The 25,147-nt window shown below is 38.6% G+C and overlaps 1 pseudogene; it reads left to right on the top strand.

Moving 5' to 3' along the window:
- Nucleotides 1-339: 339 nt before the first annotated feature.
- LOC147999913 (U7 small nuclear RNA) lies at nucleotides 340-408 on the top strand (annotated as a pseudogene).
- The last annotated feature ends 24,739 nt before the right edge of the window (nucleotides 409-25,147 follow it).

Below are 25,147 nucleotides of genomic sequence, written 5' to 3' on the forward strand. Positions count from 1 at the left end.
TTGTTTGTGCTTACAAAGGCAGGCAGTTTCCTGAGTTCAAGGTCAACCTGAGACAAAGCAAGTTTAGGTTTAAGCATGGTAAAAATTGTAAAATCAGGACTGGATCCTACCCAAATAAACTAATTTTTTGTGCTTACAAAGGCAGGCAGATCTCTCAATTAATTTGCAATCTTTAAACAAAATGTACTTGCAGTCTTTTCCTAGGAATCAAGTGGCTAAGGTCATAAAATGATGATTCATGGGATAATCAAAAGGGAACCTGGAGTAAATGACTCAATTAATATGTAAATAAAGATTTCACTTTGGTCTGTAATGGAGAGCTAACCAGAGAGAACTACTTAATGAACACAGCTTTTTTTTAGAATTTTTTTTCTAGCAGGATTTCTGATTTTGGTCAGAAAATCCAAAAGCCATCCTAAAGAGGGGTTACAGCTCTTTTAGATTTTTTTCCAGCAGCTTCTCTGACTTTAGTCAGAAAAATTCAAGAATTTTTTTTTCTAGCAGCTTTTCTGACTTTGGTCAGAAAACGCATGAGATATCCAGAGAAATTTTAGAATTTTTTTTTCCATGAGAGAACTGTCTCTAGCAGAAAGTTGTCTCAACCACAAAACTATCTCAAGCAGGCTACAGAGCCAAGAACTATTTACAGAGCTGTCTGGAGAGCCATCTCAAGCAGAAAACTGAGCTGTCAGCTTGTATCCATGAATGACTTTCGAGTCATTTTTTCCACTGCTCCCAAATACTCCTTCCTCAGAACCCTATCTCCAAGCCAGGGTTAGTCTTTGGCACAAGTCAAAGGTAAGTATGGCATTTGGAAAAAAGAAAAATACCTCTACATTCATAGTTAAACCACTGTGTCATGGTATTCCAGTAAAAGGAAAGTTCCAAAAATTGTGATTATCTGAATTAATTCTTAGAAGGCAGTTAACAAAATTGAATAAATATTCATGATAAAAATCTTTAAGTAAAATATACATAAAGGTCTGAGAAAATGGCTTTGAGGTGCGAGGTGAATGTGCTGAGCAGAGAATCTGAACCCCTAGTAAAGAAGAAAAGGATGATAACTGTGGAAGTCTGACTATAGTTCCAAAAATCTTGAAACAGATAGTTGCTTACCTGTGGCAAGCTAATTAACTAAACAGCCAAAGCTCTTCATTCAATGAGAGATGCAACCTCCAAACCTCCAAATATAAGGTAGAGAGTTCTGATGAGAACTACACATATAAACATGCATGGGTATCTACCCAGCTGCAAAATACAGGCACACACCTTGAATATTACATAAATGCAAAGCCAAGGAACTTACCCATCATATATACAGAAGTATATAAAATTAAAACAACATCCTGAAGGTCATTTTTTAAAAAACCCACAAGTAGCACAGTGAATAAAGTAGTCTTCTAAGAATGACTTTGACACTTAAATTTTGCACACTACTAAAAATGCTAGACAAATAAGACAAAAGAAAGAACTAAGGTGTACCTAAATTGAAAAAGAAGAAAGAAGTATATCTTTACTTTTAGATGATATGGTAAATGAAAAAACTCAAAAGACCTCAATATAAGCTTCTCAGAACTAAGAAACAGATTGTGTAAATGTAGGATACAAAGTAACAATACACAAATTGGAAGCGTTTTTGATATTAATATAAAACAATCTAAAACATGACTGATAAAAATATTATTTAGAATAAAATCAAAAGGAATAAAATATTAAGAATAAATTTAACTCAGGAGTTTGTACATTGTATACTGGAAAGTATAAGACATTAAAGAAAGTAAAAAATAAATTTTCATATTATTTTATATATCAAAATTATTAACATTGTCTAAATATATATAATTTAGAACATAAAGATTTAATAATATTGTCCTGTTTTTGTTTCTTGGAGAACTGTTCTTTTCTAAAGAAATAGAGGAGGAGACAGAACCTGTAGAGACTACCTCCAGCAGATAGGCATGGTCTCCCAGTGGAGGAATGGGGACACCCACCCATCTAAAAGTTTTTAACCTAGAAATGTTCCTGTACAAAGGAAGAACAGGGACAAAAAATGGAACAGAGACTGAAGGAAGGGCCAACCAGGGACTGCCCCCACCTAAGGACCATCATGTCTGCAGACACCAAACCTAACACTGTTTCTATGGTCAAGAAGCACTTGCTGTGTAGAGGTTCCTGAGGAAGTCCAGCCAGCAACTGACCAATGCAGATGTGGATGTTTAGAGCTAACCAGCAGACTGAGCTCAGGTAACCTGGTGGGAGAGCTGGTGTAAGCACTGGAGGAGCAGAGGGAGCCTGTAACCCCATTAGAAGAACAACAGAGGCTGGCCTGACCACCCAGTTCTCCCAGAGTCTAGATCACCAACCAAGGAGTGTACCTGGAGGGATCCATACCTCCAGATCCATATGTAGCAGAGGATGGCCTTGTCTGACAGCAACGGGAGGGGAGGCCCTTGGTCCCAGGGAAGGTTGGTGCCCCAATGTAGGGGGATGCTGGAGCAGTGGGGCTGGAGAGTGTTGGTGGGTGGGGGAGCATTTCCATACAGACAAAAGGGGGGGCAGATGGGGGATGGGAGTGTTGGTGGAGGGGTAACTGGGAAGTGGGAGATCATGAGATGGGGAGGTTGGTGGAGGGAGTAACCAGAAAGTAGAATATCATTTGAGATGTAAATGAATGGAATGATTAATAATATAAATAATGATAATAAAATAAAATAAGAGCAGATGGAGGTCTGCCATTCATTTAAAAAAGGAAAAGGAGGAGGAGGAGGAGGAAGAGGAGGAAGAGGAGGAAGAGGAGGAAGAGGAGGAAGAAAGAAGAAGAAATAATAGAAGGGGAGTAGACCTGGTAAAAAGAAGAGGTGAGTGGTATCAGAAAAGAGTAAAGGTAGGGGAAATTGTGGAGCAGATGTATTGTATTGAGACATTTATTTTCAATGAAACCAAAGCAAACAAAAAACAAACTATTTTTTTAAAATCCCAAGCATATCTTTCAAAGAAGTAGAAAAAAATTCCAAAGTGTGTATTAAGAAAACCTGGGGGTTGAGGATTTAGCTCAGAGGTAGAGCGCTTGCCTAGCAAGTGCAAGGCCCTGGGTTCGGTCCCCAGCTCAAAAAAAAAAAAAAAAAAAAAAAAAAAAGAAAAGAAAGAAAAAGAAAAAAGAAAACCTGAATACTCAAAACAAGTACAAGAACAGAAGTTGGAGATATTGAATTATCTAATATCCTAGCATAATTGGAGAAAATATGTAATCCCCAGTAGCAATGGTAGCCATATTTATTTATTTATTTAATAATGTCTCTGATAATGATTATAATAGAAATGGCAGGGTAATAACATAAAAGCACATGAATACTATAATGGCACTAACTGTAGAACCAGGAAATAAATCTGTGCATGTCACTCATTTAATTTTCCTTAAGAATACTTAATAGGGCAATAATAGTCTATTAAATAAGTAATGTTAATGTAACTGCATATAACACATACAAAAGAAGAATTTTGCCTCTTATCATGCACCTTTTCAAAAATGCATTAATCTAAAAGTATGTGGTATTAAGAGAAAGCACAGAAACAGACTCTTGACGTTAACCTGTGCTTTAATTTGTTTACATTTTTAATCTAACACAAAATGTGCTCACAACAAAGCCAAAATGAAGTTAGTACTGTGAAAAACTGAAAGATTTCTACATGGCCAATGAAATAATCCATGAAACGAGAAGCTGTAGAAGATGAGACAATATTTGCAAACCACATATTTAAAAAGATCCCAATATTCAAAATGTATCAGGAACTCATGTAACTCAATAATAAAATAAAATCTGTTATTTTATTAAAGGGTATAGGAGACTGATATTGATATGGCCCCCACAAAAAATAACACTCAGTAGATGTACAAACAAGAAGACACCACCATCATTACTCATCAGGGAAATACTAGTTAAATGTATGAGCTATCAGTCTACAGCTGCTTTAAAACTATAAAAAAGATAAATGTAACATGTCAGAGTATAGAAAAAGGGAACTCCAATATTTTATGTCTTAGAATGCAAACGAAAATATAAATTATGGAAACTGATATAAAGATTACTTTAATGGGTGGGATACCCATATACTCTTACATTATCTTTATATAAATATAGGCCTAAGCAATATGTGTTCTTTCATGTGTATTGTAGAATTACTCACTAAAGCTGAGATGTATAAAGTGTCTTTTCTTATATGAATGGATAAAAATATTTAACATATCTTATATATCATTATATACTTTCCTTTTATTTATTGAAATTATTGTTTTGTCATTTCTCTCCTCTCTTTTCTTACTTGCAAATTCTCCAATACACCACTTCTGGCTTGTTTTCAAATTCATGGCTTTTCTTTTAATTGTTGCTACATTCATATATAATTCATAAACATAATGAAATAGCACTCCATATGGACAGTCTAGCAACAACATGGATAAACACGTAAGTCATGAAAGTGGAACCAACAGGCATCTGGAAAGAAATACTATTGACCTCAACTGTTTGTGTGTGGCTGTTTGAATAAGAATAGTACCCACAAGCTCAGGTATCTAAGTACCTGCTCCTCAGTTACTGAAACATTTTGTGAAGGAGTAGGGGCTTTTGTTTTGTTGGAGGAGTTATGTCACTAATGGGCTAGGCTTTGAAGTTTCAAAAGCTATACTTTTCCCAGTTAATTCATCCTTCCTCCTGTCTGTGAATGTTAGAAGTTCTCAACTACTGCTCCAACACCATGTCTGCCTGCCTGCTGCCATGTTTTTTGCAATGATGGTTTGGACTCTAAACTTCTGGAATCATGAATCCCAAATAAAAATCCTCAGAAAAGGAGATAATATTTGTAGCCCATATATCTAAGTTGATTTTATAAATTGCCTTGTACATTTTACAATAGAAATGTAGCTAAGACATTGCAGAATTATTCAAAAGTAAATCCACAGAAGCAGATATGTAGAAGATAAACAGCATAGTGGAAACAATGGCCAGTGCTTTATTTTCACATATGTAGGATAGATAAACTTGGAGATAAAAGGCACCACAGGGTAACTACAGCTAATAGTATTATATTGCCCACAGGAATTTATCTTAAATATAGCTAATATATACTTTTGATATGTAATAAGAATTGGTTTCTTTAAAAACACAATTATGTTATGTAAATATGTTTTTATTTTGATCCCAGGTATGGGATACAGGCTACTTCAGATTGCCCAAAACTGATATGATTTGTCTAGTGCTCTGGCTATAGTGTTGCTAGGAGCATCCCAGCTTGGAGTGGGTTGAAAGGAGACACAGAATAGGACTCTCATGTAGCTTTAAAGAGGTGAATACTAGCAGAAAATCACTGAACTGAGAATGGGACCCCATTGTAGGAATCAGAGAAAGGACTAAAAGAGCTGAAGGGGCTTGAGACTCCATATGAACAACAATGCCAACCAACCAGAGCTTCCAGGGGCTAAACCACTACTGAAAGACTATACATGAACTGACCCAGGGCTCCAACTCCATATGTACAAGTAATTAGACTCTTTGGGCCAAGGTTGACTCCCCTTGCAGGGGATTGTTGGGGAGGCGGTAGTGGGGGGTGGATGGGTAGGGAAACACCAATATAGAAGGAGAGGGGGAGGGGCTAGGTGGCTGATGGACAGGAAACCAGGAAAAGGAATAACATTTGAAATGTAAATAAGAATTACCCAATTTAATGAAAATGGAAAAAACAGAAAGAAAAAAGACAAAGACTTTGGTCTTCTCTAGCTATACTTGAAAGACCTCCAGAGAAGACCTTTCCCTCAAGAGGAGATCCAAGCACCCAATGACCGAGCCGAGACCTCCAGATGCAATTAGCAAGAGGGTTTATTGGAAAACACAGGTACCTGTGGGCACACAGTCTCTTCGGAGGACTTGCACGCCCAGCAGCTCAAGCATGGGGCTTTTATAGAGTTTGGGGAAGCAGAAGCGGGCATACAGAAGAAGATGCATAGTTACGGGGATTGGTGGATTTAAATGAGGCACATAGACATGTTCACATATGATTGTCTATTTCACATGATGAGGTAATAAGGTATAGCTACACACATTGGCAGGTTTGAATCATATTTAAATGAGGTTGTAATGTGGTAAGAGATTATGTGCAGGCTGGGACGACCTGAATGTCAGGGGCTAGGGGCTTATCCCTTCTTGCCAGGTGGCCTGTGAGTCAGATCCAGTACTCCTGGTCTGTTCTGCATACCTTTCCTTTTATGGTCTGTTAGTTTTAACGGTGACTCGGCCCTAGGTATCTGGGCATACCTGGGCTTGTTCAAGCCTGTTGCAGCTCTGAGTTAAGACTCATGGGGGGGAGGGTCTTTCATAATGACTATTGATGATAACTTCTAAAAATTCCTAAAAGCTTTCTTGCTCATTCTGAGGGTTAAAAATCTCTGGTTTTCAAATAAGGAACAAATAAACAATTTAAACAATCCCATAAATCCTAAAGATATAGAAGCAGTCATTAAAAGTCTCCCAACACAAAGTGCCCAGGTCCAAATGGGTTCAGTGCAGAATTCTATCAGATCTTCATGGAAGACCTCATACCAATACTATCCAAAATATTCCACAAAATGGAAACAGATGAAACGCTACCAAATTCCTTCTATGGAGCCACAATTACTCTTATACCTAAACCACACAAAGACCCAACAAAGAAAGAGAACTTCAGACCAATTTCCCTTATGAATATCAATGCAAAAATACTCAATAAAATTCTTGCAAACCAAATCCAAGAGCACATCAACAATCATCCATCATGATCAAGTAGGCTTCATCCCAGGTATGCAGGGATGGTTTAATAGATGGAAAACCATCAACGTGATCCATTATATAAACAAACTGAAAGATAAAAACCACATGATCATTTCATTAGATGCTGAGAAAGCATTTGACAAAATTCAACACCCCTTCATGATAAAAGACCTGGAAAGAACAGGAATTCAAGGCCCATACCTAAACATAATAACAGCCATACACAGCAAAACAGTAGCTAATATTAAACTAAATGGAGAGAAACTTGAAACATTCCCACTAAAATCAGGGAATAGACAAGGCTGCCCACTCTCTCCCTACTTCTTCAATATAGTTCTCGAAGTCCTAGCCAGAGGATTCAGACAACAAAAGGAGATCAAAAGGATAGAGATTGGAAAGGAAGAAGTCAAAATATCACTATTTGCAGATGATATGATAGTATATTTAAGTGATCCCAAAAGTTCCACCAGACAACTACTAAAGCTGAAAAACAACTTCAGCAAAGTGGCTGGGTTTCAACTCAAATATATCAGTAGCCTTCCTCTACACAAAAGAGAAACAAGATGAGAAAGAAATTAGGGAAACGACACCCTTCATAATAGACGCAAACAATATAAAGTACCTCGGTGTGACTTTAACCAAACAAATAAAAGATTTGTACGATAAGAACTTCAGGCCTCGCCCAGCCCGCAGCAGCTCTCTGCTCCCAGACCCCGTGGGAAAGAGACCTCACCTCCTGGTCAGGTGGGCACTCCTGAGGCTGCAGAGCAGAAGAGACCACCAACATTGCCCACCCCTGCCCACGTCTCTGGCCCAAGAGGAAACTGTATAAGGCCTCTGGGCTCCCGTGGGGGAGGGCCCAGGAGCGGCAGGACCCCTGCCTGAGACACCGCCGGAACCTGAAGGAAACAGACCAGATAAACAGTTCTCTGCACCCAAATCACGTGGGAGGGAGAGCTAAACCTTCAGAGAGGCAGACAAGCCTGGGAAACCAGAAGAGACTGCTCTCTGTACATACATCTCGGACGCCAGAGGAAAACACCAAAGGCCATCTGGAACCCTGGTGCACTAGAGCTCCCTGAAGGGGCTGCACAGGTCTTCCTGGTTGCTGCCACTGCAGAGAGCCCGTGGGCAGCACCCCGCGAGCAAACTTGAGCCTCGGGACCACAGGTAAGACCAACTGGTCTGTTGCAAGAAGGCTGCCTGGTGAAATCTGGACACACAGAGGCAGAATTCCTCTAGAACCGGGCACGTCCTGTGTTTACCGGAAGTCCCACACCCCTGGATCTCGACCAAAGACCATCTGGAACCCTGGTGCACTGAAGCTCCCGGAAGGGGCGGTACATATCTTCCTGGTTGCTGCCACTACAGAGGGCCCGTGGGCAGCACCCCATGACTGAATTTGAGCCTCGGGACCACAGGTAACACCAAATTTTCTGCTACAAGAAAGCTGCCTGGTGAACTCAAGATACAGGCCCACAGGAACAGCTGAAGACCTGTAGAGAGGAAAAACTACACGCCCGAAAGCAGAACACTCTATCCCCATAACTGACTGAAAGAGAGGAAAACAGGTATACAGCACTCCTGACACACAGGCTTATAGGACAGTCTAGCCACTGTCAGAAATAGCAGAACAAAGTAACACTAGAGATAATCTGATGGCGAGAGGCAAGCGCTGGAACCCAAGCAACAGAAACCAAGTCTACATGGCATCATCGGAGCCCAATTCTCCCACGAAAACAAACGTGGAATATCCAAACACACCAGAAAAGCAAGATCTAGTTTCAAAATCATACTTGATCATGATGCTGGAGGACTTCAAGAAAGACGTGAAGAACTCCCTTAGGGAAACACAGGAAAACATTAATAAACAAGTAGAAGCCTACAGAGAGGAATCGCAAAAAACCCTGAAAGAATCGCAAAAATCCCTGAAAGAATTCCAGGAAAACACAATCAAACAGTTGAAGGAATTAAAAATGGAAATAGAAGCAATCAAGAAAGAACACATGGAAACAACCCTGGAAATAGAAAACCAAAAGAAGAGACAAGGAGCTGTAGATACAAGCTTCACCAACAGAATACAAGAGATGGAAGAGAGAATCTCAGGAGCAGAAGATTCCATAGAAATCATGGACTCAACTGTCAAAGATAATGTAAAGCGGAAAAAGCTACTGGTCCAAAACATACAGGAAATCCAGGACTCAATGAGAAGATCAAACCTAAGGATAATAGGTATAGAAGAGAGTGAAGACTCCCAGCTCAGAGGACCAGTAAATATCTTCAACAAAATCATAGAAGAAAACTTCCCTAACCTAAAAAAAAGAGATACCCATAGACATACAGGAAGCCTACAGAACTCCAAATAGATTGGACCGGAAAGAAACACCTCCCGTCACATAATTGTCAAAACACCAAACGCACAAAATAAAGAAAGAATATTAAAAGCAGTAAGGGAAAAAGGTCAAGTAACATATAAAGGCAGACCTATCAGAATCACACCAGACTTCTCGCCAGAAACTATGAAGGCCAGAAGATCCTGGACTGATGTCATACAGACCCTAAGAGAACACAAATGCCAGCCCAGGTTACTGTATCCTGCAAAACTCTCAATTAACATAGATGGAGAAACCAAGATATTCCATGACAAAACCAAATTTACACAGTATCTTTCTACAAATCCAGCACTACAAAGGATAATAAATGGTAAAGCCCAACATAAGGAGGCAAGCTATACCCTAGAAGAAGCAAGAAACTAATCGTCTTGGCAACAAAACAAAGAGAAGAAAAGCACACAAACATAACCTCACATCCAAATATGAATATGACAGGAAGCAATAATCACTATTCCTTAATATCTCTCAACATCAATGGCCTCAACTCCCCAACAAAAAGACATAGATTAACAAACTGGATACGCAACGAGGACCCTGCATTCTGCTGCCTACAGGAAACACACCTCAGAGACAAAGACAGACACTACCTCAGAGTGAAAGGCTGGAAAACAACTTTCCAAGCAAATGGTCAGAAGAAGCAAGCTGGAGTAGCCATTCTAATATCAAATAAAATCAATTTTCAACTGAAAGTCATCAAAAAAGATAAGGAAGGACACTTCATATTCATCAAAGGAAAAATCCACCAAGATGAACTCTCAATCCTAAATATCTATGCCCCAAATACAAGGGCACCTACATATGTAAAAGAAACCTTACTAAAGCTCAAAACACACATTGGACCTCACACAATAATAGGGGGAGATTTCAACACCCCACTCTCGTCAATGGACAGATCATGGAAACAGAAATTAAACAGAGATGTAGACAGACTAAGAGAAGTCATGAGCCAAATGGACGTAACGGATATTTATAGAACATTCTATCCTAAAGCAAAAGGATATACCTTCTTCTCAGCTCCTCATGGTACTTTCTCTAAAACTGACCATATAATTGGTCAAAAAACGGGCCTCAACAGGTACAGAAAGATAGAAATAATCCCATGCGTGCTATCAGACCACCACGGCCTAAAACTGGTCTTCAATAACAATCAAGGAAGAATGCCCACATATACTTGGAAATTAAACAATGCTCTACTCACTGATAACCTGGTCAAGGAAGAAATAAAGAAAGAAATTAAAAACTTTTTAGAATTTAATGAAAATGAAGGTACAACATACCCAAACTTATGGGACGCTGAAACAATGAAAGCTGTGCTAAGAGGAAAACTCATAGCACTGAGTGCCTGCAGAAAGAAACAGGAAAGAGCATATTTCAGCAGCTGGACAGCACACCTAAAAGCTCTAGAACAAAAAGAAGCAAATACACCCAGGAGGAGTAGAAGGCAGGAAATAATCAAACTCAGAGCTGAAATCAACCAAGTAGAAACAAAAAGGAAAATAGAAAGAATCAACAGAACCAAAAGTTGGTTCTTTGAGAAAATCAACAAGATAGATAAACCTTAGCCAGACTAACGAGAGGACACAGAGAGTGCGTCCAAATTAACAAAATCAGAAATGAAAAGGGAGACATAACAACAGATTCAGAGGAAATTCAAAAAATCATCAGATCTTACTATAAAAACCTATATTCAACAAAACTTGAAAATCTTCAGGAAATGGACAATTTCCTAGACAGATACCAGGTATCAAAGTTAAATCAGGAACAGATAAACCAGTTAAACAACCCCATAACTCCTAAGGAAAGAGAAGCAGTCATTAAAGGTCTCCAAACCAAAAAGAGCCCAGGTCCAGACGGGTTTAGTGAAGAATTCTATCAAACCTTCATAGAAGACCTCATACCAATATTATCCAAACTATTCCACAAAATTGAAACACATGGAGCACTACCGAATACCTTCTACGAAGCCACAATTACTCTTATACCTAAACCACACAAAGACACAACAAAGAAAGAGAACTTCAGACCAATTTCCCTTATTAATATCGACGCAAAAATACTCAACAAAATTCTGGCAAACTGAATCCAAGAGCACATCAAAACAATCATACACCATGACCAAGTAGGCTTCATCCCAGGCATGCAGGGATGGTTTAATATACCGAAAACCATCAACGTGATCCATTATATAAACAAACTGAAAGAACAGAACCACATGATCATTTCATTAGATGCTGAGAAAGCATTTGACAAAATTCAACACCCCTTCATGATAAAAGTCCTGGAAAGAATAGGAATTCATGGCCCATACCTGAACACAGTAAAAGCCATATACAGCAAACCAGTTGCTAACATTAAACTAAATGGAGAGAAACTTGAAGCAATCCCACTAAAATCAGGGACTAGACAAGGCTGCCCACTCTCTCCCTACTTACTCAATATAGTTCTTGAAGTCCTAGCCAGAGCAATCAGACAACAAAAGGAGGTCAAGGGGATACAGATCGGAAAAGAAGAAGTCAAAATATCACTATTTGCAGATGATATGATAGTATATTTAAGTGATCCCAAAAGTTCCACCAGACAACTACTAAAGCTGATAAACAACTTCAGCAAAGTGGCTGGGTATAAAATTAACTCAAATAAATCAGTTGCCTTCCTCTATACAAAAGAGAAACAAGCCGAGAAAGAAATTAGGGAAACGACACCCTTCATAATAGACCCAAATAATATAAAGTACCTCGGTGTGACTTTAACAAAGCAAGTAAAAGAGCTGTACAATAAGAACTTCAAGACACTGAAGAAGGAAATTGAAGAAGACCTCAGAAGATGGAAAGATCTCCCATGCTCATGGATTGGCAGGATTAATATAGTAAAAATGGCCATTTTACCAAAAGCAATCTACAGATTCAATGCAATCCCCATCAAAATACCAATCCAATTCTTCAAAGAGTTAGACAGAACAATTTGCAAATTCATCTGGAATAACAAAAAACCCAGGATAGCTAAAGCTATCCTCAACAATAAAAGGACTTCAGGGGGAATCACTATCCCTGAACTCAAGCAGTATTACAGAGCAATAGTGATAAAAACTGCATGGTATTGGTACAGAGACAGACAGATAGACCAATGGAATAGAATTGAAGACCCAGAAATCAATCCACACACCTATGGTCACTTGATTTTTGACAAAGGAGCCAAAACCATCCAATGGAAAAAAGATAGCATTTTCAGCAAATGGTGCTGGTTCAACTGGAGGGCAACATGTAGAAGAATGCAGATCGATCCATTCTTATGACCCTGTACAAAGCTTAAGTCCAAGTGGATCAAGGACCTCCACATCAAACCAGACACACTCAAACTAATAGAAGAAAAACTAGGGAAGCATCTGGAACACATGGGCACTGGAAAAAATTTCCTGAACAAAACACCAATGGCTTATGCTCTAAGATCAAGAATCGACAAATGGGATCTCATAAAACTGCAAAGCTTCTGTAAGGCAAAGGACACTGTGGTTAGGTCAAAACGGCAACCAACAGATTGGGAAAAGATCTTTACCAATCCTACAACAGATTGAGGCCTTATATCCAAAATATACAAAGAACTCAAGAAGTTAGACCGCAGGGAAACAAATAACCCTATTAAAAAATGGGGTTCAGAGCTAAACAAAGAATTCACAGCTGAGGAATGCCGAATGGCTGAGAAACACCTAAAGAAATGTTCAACATATTTAGTCATAAGGGAAATGCAAATCAAAACAACCCTGAGATTTCACCTCACACCAGTGAGAATGGCTAAGATCAAAAACTCAGGTGACAGCAGATGCTGGCGAGGATGTGGAGAAAGAGGAACACTCCTCCATTGTTGGTGGGATTGCAGACTGGTAAAACCATTCTGGAAATCAGTCTGGAGGTTCCTCAGAAAATTGGACATTGAACTGCCTGAGGATCCAGCTATACCTCTCTTGGGTATATACCCAAAAGATGCCTCAACATATAAAAGAGACACGTGCTCCACTATGTTCATAGCAGCCTTATTTATAATAGTCAGAAACTGGAAAGAACCCAGATGCCCTTCAACAGAGGAATGGATACAGAAAATGTGGTACATCTACACAATGGAATATTACTCAGCTATCAAAAACAACGTCTTTATGAAATTCGTAGGCAAATGGTTGGAACTGGAAAATATCATCCTGAGTGAGCTAACCCAATCACAGAAAGACATACATGGTATGCACTCATTGATAAGTGGCTATTAGCCCAAATGCTTGAATTACCCTAGATCCCTAGAACAAACGAAACTCAAAACGGATGATCAAAATGTGAATGCTTCACTCCTTCTTTAAATGAGGAAAAAGAATACCCTTGGCAGGGAAGGGAGAGGCAAAGATTAAAACAGAGACTGAAGGAACACCCATTCAGAGCCTGCCCCACATGTGGCCCATACATATACAGCCACCCAATAAGACAAGATGGATGAAGCAAAGAAGTGCAGACCGACAGGAGCCGGATGTAGATCGCTCCTGAGAGACACAGCCAGAATACAGCAAATACAGAGGCGAATGCCAGCAGCAAACCACTGAACTGAGAATAGGTCCCCCGTTGAAGGAATCAGAGAAAGAACTGGAAGAGCTTGAAGGGGCTTGAGACCCCAAAAGTACAACAATGCCAAGCAACCAGAGCTTCCAGTGACTAAGCCACTACCTTAATACTATACATGGACTGACCCTGGACTCTGACCCCATAGGTAGCAATGAATATCCTAGTAAGAGCACCAGTGGAAGGGGAAGCCCTGGGTCCTGCTAAGACTGAACCCCCAGTGAACTAGACTATGGGGGGAGGGCGGCAATGGGGGGAGGGTTGGGAGGGGAACACCCATAAGGAAGGGGAGGGGGGAGGGGGATGTTTGCCCGGAAACCGGGAAAGGGAATAACACTTGAAATGTATATAAGAAATACTCAAGTTAATATAAAAAAATCTAAAAAAAAAAACTTGCAGCACAAAAAAAAATGGGGTTCAGAGCTAAACAAAGAATTCACAGCTGAGGAATGCCGAATGGCTGAGAAACACCTAAAGAAATGTTCAACATCTTTAGTCATAAGGGAAATGCAAATCAAAACAACCCTGAGATTTCACCTCACACCAGTGAGAATGGCTAAGATCAAAAACTCAGGGGACAACAGATGCTGGCGAGGATGTGGAGATAGAGGAACACTCCTCCATTGTTGGTGGGATTGCAAACTCGTACAACCATTCTGGAAATCAGTCTGCAGGATCCTCAGAAAATTGGACATTGAACTGCCTGAGGATCCAGCTATACCTCTCTTGGGCATATACCCAAAAGATGCCCCAACATATAAAAAAGACACATGCTTCACTATGTTCATAGCAGCCTTATTTATAATAGCCAGAAGCTGGAAAGAACCCAGATGCCCTTCAACAGAGGAATTGATAAAGAAAATGTGGTACATCTACACAATGGAATACTACTCAGCTATCAAAAACAATGACTTTTGAAATTCATAGGCAAATGGATGGAACTTGGAAATATCATTCTGAGTGAGGTAACCCAATCACAGAAAAACAGACATGGTATGCACTCTTTGACAAGTGGATATTAGCCCAAATGCTTGAATTGCCCTAGATGCACAGAACACATGAAACTCAAGAAGGATGACCAAAATGCAAATGCGTCATTCCTTCTTTAAAAGGGGAACAAGAATACCCTTGGCAGGGAATAGAGTGGCAAAGTTTAGAACAGAGGCAGAAGGAACACCAATTCAGAGCCTGTCCCACATGTGGCCCATACATATACAGCCACCAAACTAGATAAGATGAATGAAGCAAAGAAGTACAGGCTGACAGGAACCAGATGTAGATCGCTCCTGAGAGACACAGCCAGAATACAGCAAATACATAGGCGAATGCCAACAGCAAACCACTGAACTGAGAACGGGACCCCCGTTGAAGGATTCAGAGCAAGGACTGAAACAGCTTGTACGGGCTTGAGACCCCATCTGAACAACAATGCCAACCAACCAGAGCTGCCAGGGACTAAGCCACTACCCAAAGACCATATATGGATCCTAGACTCCAACTGCGTAGGTAGCAATGAATAGCCTAGTAAGGGCACCAGTGGAAGGGGAAGCCCTTGGTCCTGCCAAGACTGAACCCCCAGTGAATGTGATTGTTGGGGGGAGGGCGGTAATGGGGGAAGGATGGGGAGTGGAACACCCATAGAAAAGGGGAGGGGGAGGGGTTAGGGAGATGGTGGCCTGGAAACCCGGAAAGGGAATAACAATAAATGTAAATAAGAAATACCCAAGTTAATAAAGATGAAGGAAAAAAAAGAGATGTCAATAAGAAATTCCTAATTTAATAAAGATGGAGAAAAATAATCCTCTGGTTTAGGTAATTACAAACTGTAGCCTAACTGCAGGGGAATTGGTGGGGGTGGAGGATTAAATAATGTGGCCTTTGTTCTATCTCAGCAGGAACTGTGCAGCTCTAAATTTCAGCCAGCTAGTTGAAGTTGCGAAAGAAAAGGGGACAGTTTGAAAAGTAAATTTAGTGTTTATTTCTAAGTTGTAAAAAGTTTCCTATTAAAGCTAAGAAAAGGGGAAAAAGCGAAATGATGTGGCGATGACGATGATGATGATGACAATGACAACGACCATGATGATGGTGATCTTATTCTTCAGCACTTATCCATCTTTCAGAATTCATGGTTAGGGGTAAAATGTTACTCAAACGTTTACATACCTAGTGATATATATACATATATATGTGTGTATATACATATATACATATATATTTAATAATAGTATATTAAGCATATTGATAGCAAGAATCTTTCCTAAAATGTATTTCTCATGGGCCTTGACTACAGGAGCAAATCCATCATAGATTTTAATCTAAGGTGGATCTATCTCAAGAAGATCACCTGCTAATTATTAACTTCTACTTGTTGGCTCCTGACAGGTACGTACTAAAGGTATGTCTGTATTCCAGCCAGAGGTTACCAAAAGTGTGTATTCCAGGCAGAGGAAACAAAGGCTTTTTAGCCAGATCATGTCTTTGGGTTTGATCCCTTGCCAGAGTAGCCATGTTGCTAGTTAAAACTCCTCTACAATGGAATACTAGTTTTATTTTTGTTTATGTGTCTGTTTTGTTTTGCAAATGAATATCATTGAGCAGCAATTATATTGTCATCTTTGACTAACTCAGTGACCCTGCAGAAGGGGCTTGTTATGTTACAAATAATTCCTTTGAATATGTAATTCATCAGACTTCGAATAATCACCATGTTTTACAAAGTGAGTTTGCAGGCTATTTTAACTGGCCTCCAAATAGCCAATTATTAAATACTTTATTCTCTATTTTGGCTTAATTTTGGAGTGCCATATTTAGCATTATTGATACTCTGAGCCTATCTTTTTTTAAATTATAAAAGAAATCTCTATTAATGTCAAAATAACTTACAGACTCCATTTATATAACCTTTGTTTCTTGAAAAATACTACCATTGTACTTTATACATAAGGGTCATAAATAACACGGTCATGTAAAAGGAGCAACAAATTATCTTCAAACAATAAGGTAGACAATTATAAATTTTATTTATTTATATCTCTTAATAATTTTGCCACAAACAATAAAAATTTAATCATGCCAGCATGAACATGAAAGAAGAAAAATTAGAAAATGTTGAAAGAAAAAATATTACATACTTTATATTTTTGACAAAGCCATGATGTGTATCCCTTTTCCCTAAGTGTTGTCATCATAGTCATATGCCAGCATTTCCAGCCTTGAATATTTTTAATTCAACAAACCAAAGTTTTGTAAATACCATCCCAAGTTCTTGCTTGAGAGAATAAATCATGCAATTACAACTGTTAATTTTGCTATGATAAAATATCATAGCTATTTTTTTTGCTATGATAAAAATATCAAAAGCCACTCGAAAGGAAAGTGTTTATTTCATCTTAAAGCTAATAGTCCATAATGAGGGAAAGTCAGAGTTGGAACTCAAGTTGTAAGACCTGAGGTGCTGAAGCAATGAATTTGGAGGAACATGAAGGAACATGGACTTCACTTGGCTTGCTTTCCGTAGCTTTCTCAACCTGCTTTCTTTTTAAAAATAATTATAAAAAATTGTTTCACACAGCATACTTTGATCACCTTTCTCAACAACTCCTTGATTCTAATAATCGCCCCGCCCACCCAATTTCATTGTCTTTCTATAGCTCCCTGCTTTATTATAAAACCCAGCACACATGCCTAGGGATAGCATTATTCACAATAGTTTGAGCTCTCACACATTAATCAGTAATCAAGCAAGCATGCTTGAAGTTATGCCTACAGGCCAATCTAATGGAGGCATTTTCTCAGCTGATGTTCACTTTTCCTCGGTGATTCTAGTTTGTGTCAAGTTGACACACTCAGCTATATTATTCCTTTTGTACACCCAAAGGACTCCATAACCAACTACAGAGATAATTTTTCAGCCATATTTTCTGTAGTCCTATTCACAATATTTAGGAAACAAACAAGTACTTATGAACTGATGTGTATATATAATGAAATACTGTTTAGCTGTAAAGATAACTGAAATCTTGAAATCACAGGGTAAATGGAATTAAAGCATATTATAATGAGTGACATAAACCAGACCCAAAATGCAAACAAAGAATATTGTCTCTTAATTGTATGTCCTAGCCCTAAATCCTCACAATTGAGTATATAGCCCAGAGTAACTGCACAAGACAATAGAAAGGCAGCATAAGGGAAAGGGGGAAAAATGAGCTCTAGAACTAGGTATAGCAGGACATAGATGCTATAATATGAAGGAGAAAGGATATTTAAACTGGGGAGAGGTGAGGGGAGACAATACAAAGTAAGAGGAAGGATGAGTAAATAATACTAAAGAAGTAAAAGTCGTTTTTAATTGAATATTTTATTTATTTACATTTCAAATGTTATTCCCCTTCCAGATTTCCTCTCTGAAATCCCCTATCCCATCCTCCCTCCCACTGCTTGTACAACTGTACAGATTCACCCACCTACCCACCCACTCCCTCCTATCTCCCCACCCTGACATTCCCTTACACTGGAGCATCCAGCCTTCACAGGACACCTTTCCTCCCAGTAATGCCCAACAAGGGCTACATACGCAGATGGAGCCATAAGTCGATCCCTGTGTATTCTTTGGTTGGTGGTTTGGTCCCTGAATGCTCTGGGGCAGTCCTGTTGGTTGATATTGTTTTTCTTCCTATGGGTTGCAAACCCCTTCAGCTCCTTCAGTCGTTTACCTGACTCCTCCATTGGGGACCCTGTTCTCAGTCCAATGGTTGGCTGCAAGCATCTGCCTCTGTATTTATCAGGCTCTGGCAAAGCGTCTCAGGAGACAGCTATATCAGGCTCCTGTCAGCAAGCACTTCTTGGCATCTGCCCAGGTGTCTGGTTTTGGTGTTTGCATACGGGATGGATCCCCAGGTTGAGAAGTCTCTGAATGGCTCTGGATGGCCTTTTCTTCAGTCTCAGCCCAACATTTTGTTTCTATATTTCTGCCTTTGTGTATTTTGTTCTCCCGTCTAAGAAGGACTGAAGCAGCCATACTTTGGTCTTCCTTATTCTTGAGTTTCATGTAGTCTGTGAATTATAAGCTTACTTTAAAATAGTGTGTGTGTGTGTGTGTGTGTGTGTGTGTGTGTGTGTGTGTGTGTTAAAAGGATTTAAGGAGTTATGTCACACAGAGTGATCATTTTTTCCCAACAAAAGCCATAAGCTATCTTACAAACTGTGCCATGTATATAAAACAACCTCTGTGTTCTTAGTCACGGGAGGGAAACTTACTCACAAGACAACATAGGAATTTTAATTGCCCTGAACTGTTTTCCATAACTTGAGTCTAAGACCCTATTAACTGAGATGCTTACCACTTCAGACAAAAGAGTTGGATGGACCTAAACTGAAAGTCTTCTTCCTGAGGATTAGCACTCATATCGTTGGAAGGTATTAAGCAAATGATGAAGGGGAAAAAGAAATCAAATTAGACTTACCCATCTGTAAAAACTGTTACCCACAATAATGACTCGGATATTATCATTGGTTTGATATTGTTACTTTTATTTTGTGAGTAATAAGCATATATCTAATTTGTTTTAAAGTCCACTCATTAGGAGGTAATCCAGTCCTAGTATAATTACATATAGCCAGAAAGGTCTTAGACCCCCAAAACCTACAATTTCAATTTTTCAAAATATCAAAAGCTTCTAACTATATTCTAAACACCTGTACACCCAGAGGTAAGCACAGGTCTTACTCATTATCAAAGAAATTTATTTTTGCAACTGAATGAGACTATTAATGACATCCACAATAGTCAAAACACAAAGAATAAGTGAGCCTGGAATATCCAATCCCAACAGGTGCAATCACTACAACTCAGGGAAATTTAATTATAACAGCCAGAAGCCAAGGATATCTACTGTTAAATACTATCTTCCAAACATTTAAAAATACCAAGTCCATGAAATCTCAACAATATGGTTGTCTCAGTAAAAACTTCAAAATGGCAACATCATGCCAACATGGATGGAGGAATCTCACAAAGCACTACCATTAGATGAAGAGAAAAATGTAATTATTGTTTATTGAAACAGGAAGAAACAGTTTTCTCTATGAATAGACTCCCTCATATGTTATTCAATTCCAAGTATTAGCTCTAAACACATGCACATAGGAGCTATAATAAACAGATTCAATAAATTATATATGTAAATATATTAAACAATAATAGTTAAAGAAGTCAAGAACTTGAGAGGAAATATTGGTCACAAAATTAGCTAGAAGTGGGTATCCATCTGTGCCCAGAGCTGGGGCTATCCCACAGACCTCAGACACAAAACCTGCCAGCAGAGAACTGGTCTGCCTAGAGCACTCTCCCTCTTTAATCCACAGCCCACACATGGGACCACGCTTTCTCTCCATTGACTGTTCAAAGAGAGACCCACTGGGAGCACACATTGTACAGAAGCCTCATGGTGGCCTAGGACAGGACCTTCTGGTCTCCATCTGAGCCCAGAAGTGGGACTATCCCACAACTCTCTGGCCCAAAACCTGCCAGCAGAGAGCTGCTCTGCCAGGAGCCCTCTCACTCCAAAGATCACAGGCTCACAGACTCACAGGCTCACAGGCTCACAGGCTCACAGGCTCACAGGCTCACGGACCCATGGGAGGAACAAGCTCCAGTCAGAGACAACAAGACCAACTAACATCACAGATAACCAGATGTCGAGAGGTTAAGTACAAGAATCTAGGCAACAAACAAAGAATACTTGGCACCATTGAAACCCAGTTCTCCCACCACAGTGAATACTGGATATCCTAATGTACTGGAAAAGCAAAGATAATGTAAAATGCAAAAAGCTCCTAACCTAAAACATCCAGGAAATCCAGGACACAATGAGAAGACAAAACATAAGAAATTAGGTATAAAAGAGAACAAAGATTCCCAACGTAAAGGGTCAGTAAATCTCTTCAACAAAATTATAGAAAAAAAAAACTTTCCTAACCTAAAGAAAGAGATGCCCAGGAACATACAAGAAGCATATAGATGTCCAAATACATTGGACCAGAAAAGAAATTCCTCCCATCACATAATAGCCAAAACATTAAATATACAAAACAAAGAAAGAATATCAAAAGAAGTAAGAAAAAAGGGGGCCAAGTAAGATATGAAGGCAAACCTATCTGAATCACACCAGATACCTCAACAAAGACTGTGAAAGCCAGAAGATCCTGGGCAGATGTCATACAAACCCTAAGAGAACACAAATGCCAGCGCAGGTTACTATATCCAGCAAAACTCTCCATTACCATAGATGGAGAAACCAAGATATTCCATGACAAAAACCAAGCTTACACAATAAATTTCAACAAATCCAGCCCTACAAAGAATAATAGATGGAAAACTCCAACACAAGGAAGAAAACTACACCCTAGAAAAAACAAAAAAGTAATTTTCTTTCAAATAACCCAAAAGAAGATAGCCACACAAATATAATTCCATCTTTAACAGCAAAAATGACAGGAAACAATCACTATTACTTAATATCTCTTAACATCAATGGACTCAATACCCCAATAAAAAGACATAGACTAAAAGACTGGTTACATGAAAGGACCCAGCATTTTGCTGCATACAGGAAAGTCAACTCACTGACAAAGACAGACATTTTTACCTCAGAGTAAAAGGTTGGAAAACAATTTTCCAAGCAAATGGTCCCAAGAAACAAGCTGGAGTGGCCATTCTAATATGGAATAAAATCTACTTTCAACCAAAAGTTATCAAAAAAGATAAGGAAAGACACTTCCTACTCATCAAAGGAAAAACCTACCAAGATGAACTCTCAATTCTAAACGTCTATGCCCAAAATGCAAGGGCACCCACATTAATAAAAAAAAAGCTTTCCTAAAGCTCAAAGCATACATTGCACCACACAAATAATAATAGGAGACTTCAACACACCACTTTCATCAATGGACAGATCATGGAAACAGAATATAAACAAATACATAGTGAAACTAACAGAAGTCATGAACCAAATGGATTTAACAGATATTTATAGAACATTTTATCCTAAAACAAAAGAATATGCCTTCTTCTCAGCACCTCATTATACCGTCTGAAAAACTGACCATATTACCATGCACAAGACAGGCCTAAATAGATACAAAAATATTGAAATAATCCCATGCATCCTATCAGATCACCATGCATTAAGGTTGGTCTTCAAAAACAGCAAAAAACAACAAAAAGCCCACATACACATGGAAGCTGAACAATGCTCTACTCAATGACAACTTTGCCACAGTAGAAATAAATTAAAGACTTCAGAATTTAATGAAAATGAAGACACAACATACAGAAATTTATGGAATACAATGAAAGCAGTGCTAAGAGGAAAACTCATAGCTCTGAGTGAGTGCAAAAGAAAATTGAAGAGAGCATAGACTAACAGCTTGACAGCACACTTGAAAGCTCTAGAACAAAAAGAAGCATATACATCCAAGAGGAGTAGGTGGCAAGAAATAAACTCAGAGCTAAAAATCAACCAAGTAGAAACAAAAAGAACTATACAAAGATTCAACAAAGGGGTTGGGGATTTAGCTCAGTGGTAGAGCACTTGCCTAGCAAACGCAAGACCCTAGGTTCGGTCCCTAGCTCTGGAAAAAAAAATTCAACAAAACCAAGAACTGATTCTTTGAGAAATTCAACAGGGTATATAAACCCTTAACCAGACTAACCAGAGGGCAGAGAGACAATATCCATGTTAACAAAATCAGAAATAAAAGGGGAGACATAACAACAGAAACTGAGGAAATTAAAATAAAATCAGAAAGCCTATACCCAACAAATGGAAATGACCAATTTTCTAGACAGATACGTGCTATTAGAGTTAAACCCGGATCAGATAAATCATCTAAACAGTCCCATAACCCCAAAAGAAATAGAAGCAGTCATTAAAAGTTTTCCAACCAACAACAGCCCAGGACCAGATGGGTTTAGTGCAGAATTCTATCAGAAGCTCAAAGAAGGTTTAATAACAATATTCTTCAAACTATCTCACAAAATAGAAACAGAAGGAAGACTATCCAATTCCTTCTTTGAAGCCATAATTATGGTTATACCTAAAACACACAAAGAACCTACAAAGAGAACTTCAGACCAGTTTCCCTTATGAATATTGACACAGAAATGCTCAATAAAATTCTCACAAATTGATCCAAGACCACATCAAAATGATCATTCACTTTGATCAATTAGGCTTCACCCAAGGGATGCAAGGATGGTTCAATATATGGAAATCAATCAATATAATTTACTATATAAAGAAACTCAAGGAAAAAAACATGATCATTTCATTATATGCTGAGGAAGCATTTGACAAAATTCAACACCCCTTCATGTTAAAAATCTTGGAAAGATCAGAAATTCAAGACCCATGCCTTAACATAGTACAAGCAATATACAGCAAACCAGTAGCCTAAATCAAACTAAATGGAGAGAAAGTTGAAGCAATCCCAGTAACATCAGGGACTAGACAAGCCTGCCACTCTCAATACCTATTCCATATAGTAATTGAAGTCCTTTCCAGAATATTAGACAACAAAAAGCAGATCAAATGGATTCAAATTAGAAAGGAAGAAGTCAAAATATCATTATTTGCAGATAATATGATAGTATACTTAAGTGACCCCAAAAATTACACCAGAGATCTTCTAGAACTGATAAAAACTCCAACAAAGTAACTGAATATTCCTCTACTCAAAGGAAAAACAGGCTGAGAAAGAAATTAGGGAAACAACACCCTTCACAATAGCCATGAATAACAATACCCTTGGTGTGACTCTAACCAACACAGTGAAAGACCTGTAGGACAAGAACTTCAAGTGTCAGAAGAAAGAAATTGAAGAAGATGGAAAGATTTCCCATGCTCATGGATTGGGAGAATTAATATAGTAAAAATGGCCGTTTGCCAAAAGCAATCTACTGATTCAAGCAATCCACATCAAAATTCCAATTTCACTTCTTCATAAAGTCAGAAAACAATTTGCAAATTCATTTGGAAAAACAAAAAAAACCAGGATAGCAAAAACTATTCTCGATAATAAAAGAACTTCTAGGGGAATCACCATCCATGATCTCATGCTCTATTACAGAGAAATCATGATAAAAACTGCATGGTATTTGTACAGAGACAGGCAGGTAGATCAATGGAATAGAACTGAATACCCAGAAATGAACCCATACATCTATGATCACTTGAACTTTGACAAAGGAGCTAAAACTATCCAATGGGAAAAAAGACAGCATTTTGAACAAATGGTGCTGGTTCAACTGGAAGTCTGCATCCAGAAGAATATTAATTGCCCCATTCTTATCTCCTTGTACAAACCTCATTTCCAACTGGATCTTGCACCTCCACATAAAACCTGATACACTGAAACTAATAGAAGAAAAAGTGGAGAAAGCCACAAACACATAGGCAAAGAGGAATATTTCCTGAACAGAACACCAATAGCTTATTCTCTAAGATCAAGAATGGACAAATGAGACCTCAAAAAGTTGAAAAGCTTCTGTAAGGCAAAGGACATTGTTAAAAGGGCAACCAACAGATTGGGGAAAGGTCTTTACCAATCTTACATCCTATAGAGGGCTAATATCTAATATATACAAAGAACTCAAGAAATTAGACTCCAGAGCATCAAGTAATCCTATTAAAAATGGCATACAGAGGTAAACAAAGAATTCTAACTGAGGAATATTGAATGGTGCTGAGAAGCACCTAAATACATGTTCAACATCCTTAATCATCAGGGAAATGCAAATCAAAACAACCCTGAGATACCACCTGACATAAGTTAGAATGACTAAGATTAAATCTCAGGTGACAGTAGATACTGAGAGAATATGGAGAAATAAAAACACTCTTCCATTGTTGGTGGGATTGCAAACTGGTACAACCACTCTGGAAATCAGTCTGGAGGTTCCTCAGAAAATGGGACATTGAACTACCTGAGTACCCAGCTATACCTCTCCTGGGCATATACCCAAAAGATGCTCCAATATACAACAAAGACATGTGCTCCACTATGTTCATAGCAGCCTTATTTATAATACCCAGAAGCTCAAAAGAACCCAGATGCCCTTCAACAGAGGAATGGATACAGAAAATGTGGTACATCTACACAATGGAGTACTACTCAGCTGTCAAAATCAATGACTTCATGAAATTCATAGGCAACTGGAATAAACTAGAAATATCCTGAGTTAGGTAATCCAATCACAGAAAAACACACATGTTATGTGCTCACTGGTAAGTAGATATTAGCCCAAAAGCTCGAATTATCCAAGATACAATTCACAGACCACTTGAAGCTCAAGAAGAAT

Source organism: Rattus norvegicus, chromosome 18 (assembly GCF_021556685.1).
Source record: "Rattus norvegicus strain SHRSP/BbbUtx chromosome 18, alternate assembly SHRSP_T2T, whole genome shotgun sequence".
Taxonomy (NCBI): Eukaryota; Metazoa; Chordata; class Mammalia; order Rodentia; family Muridae; genus Rattus; species Rattus norvegicus.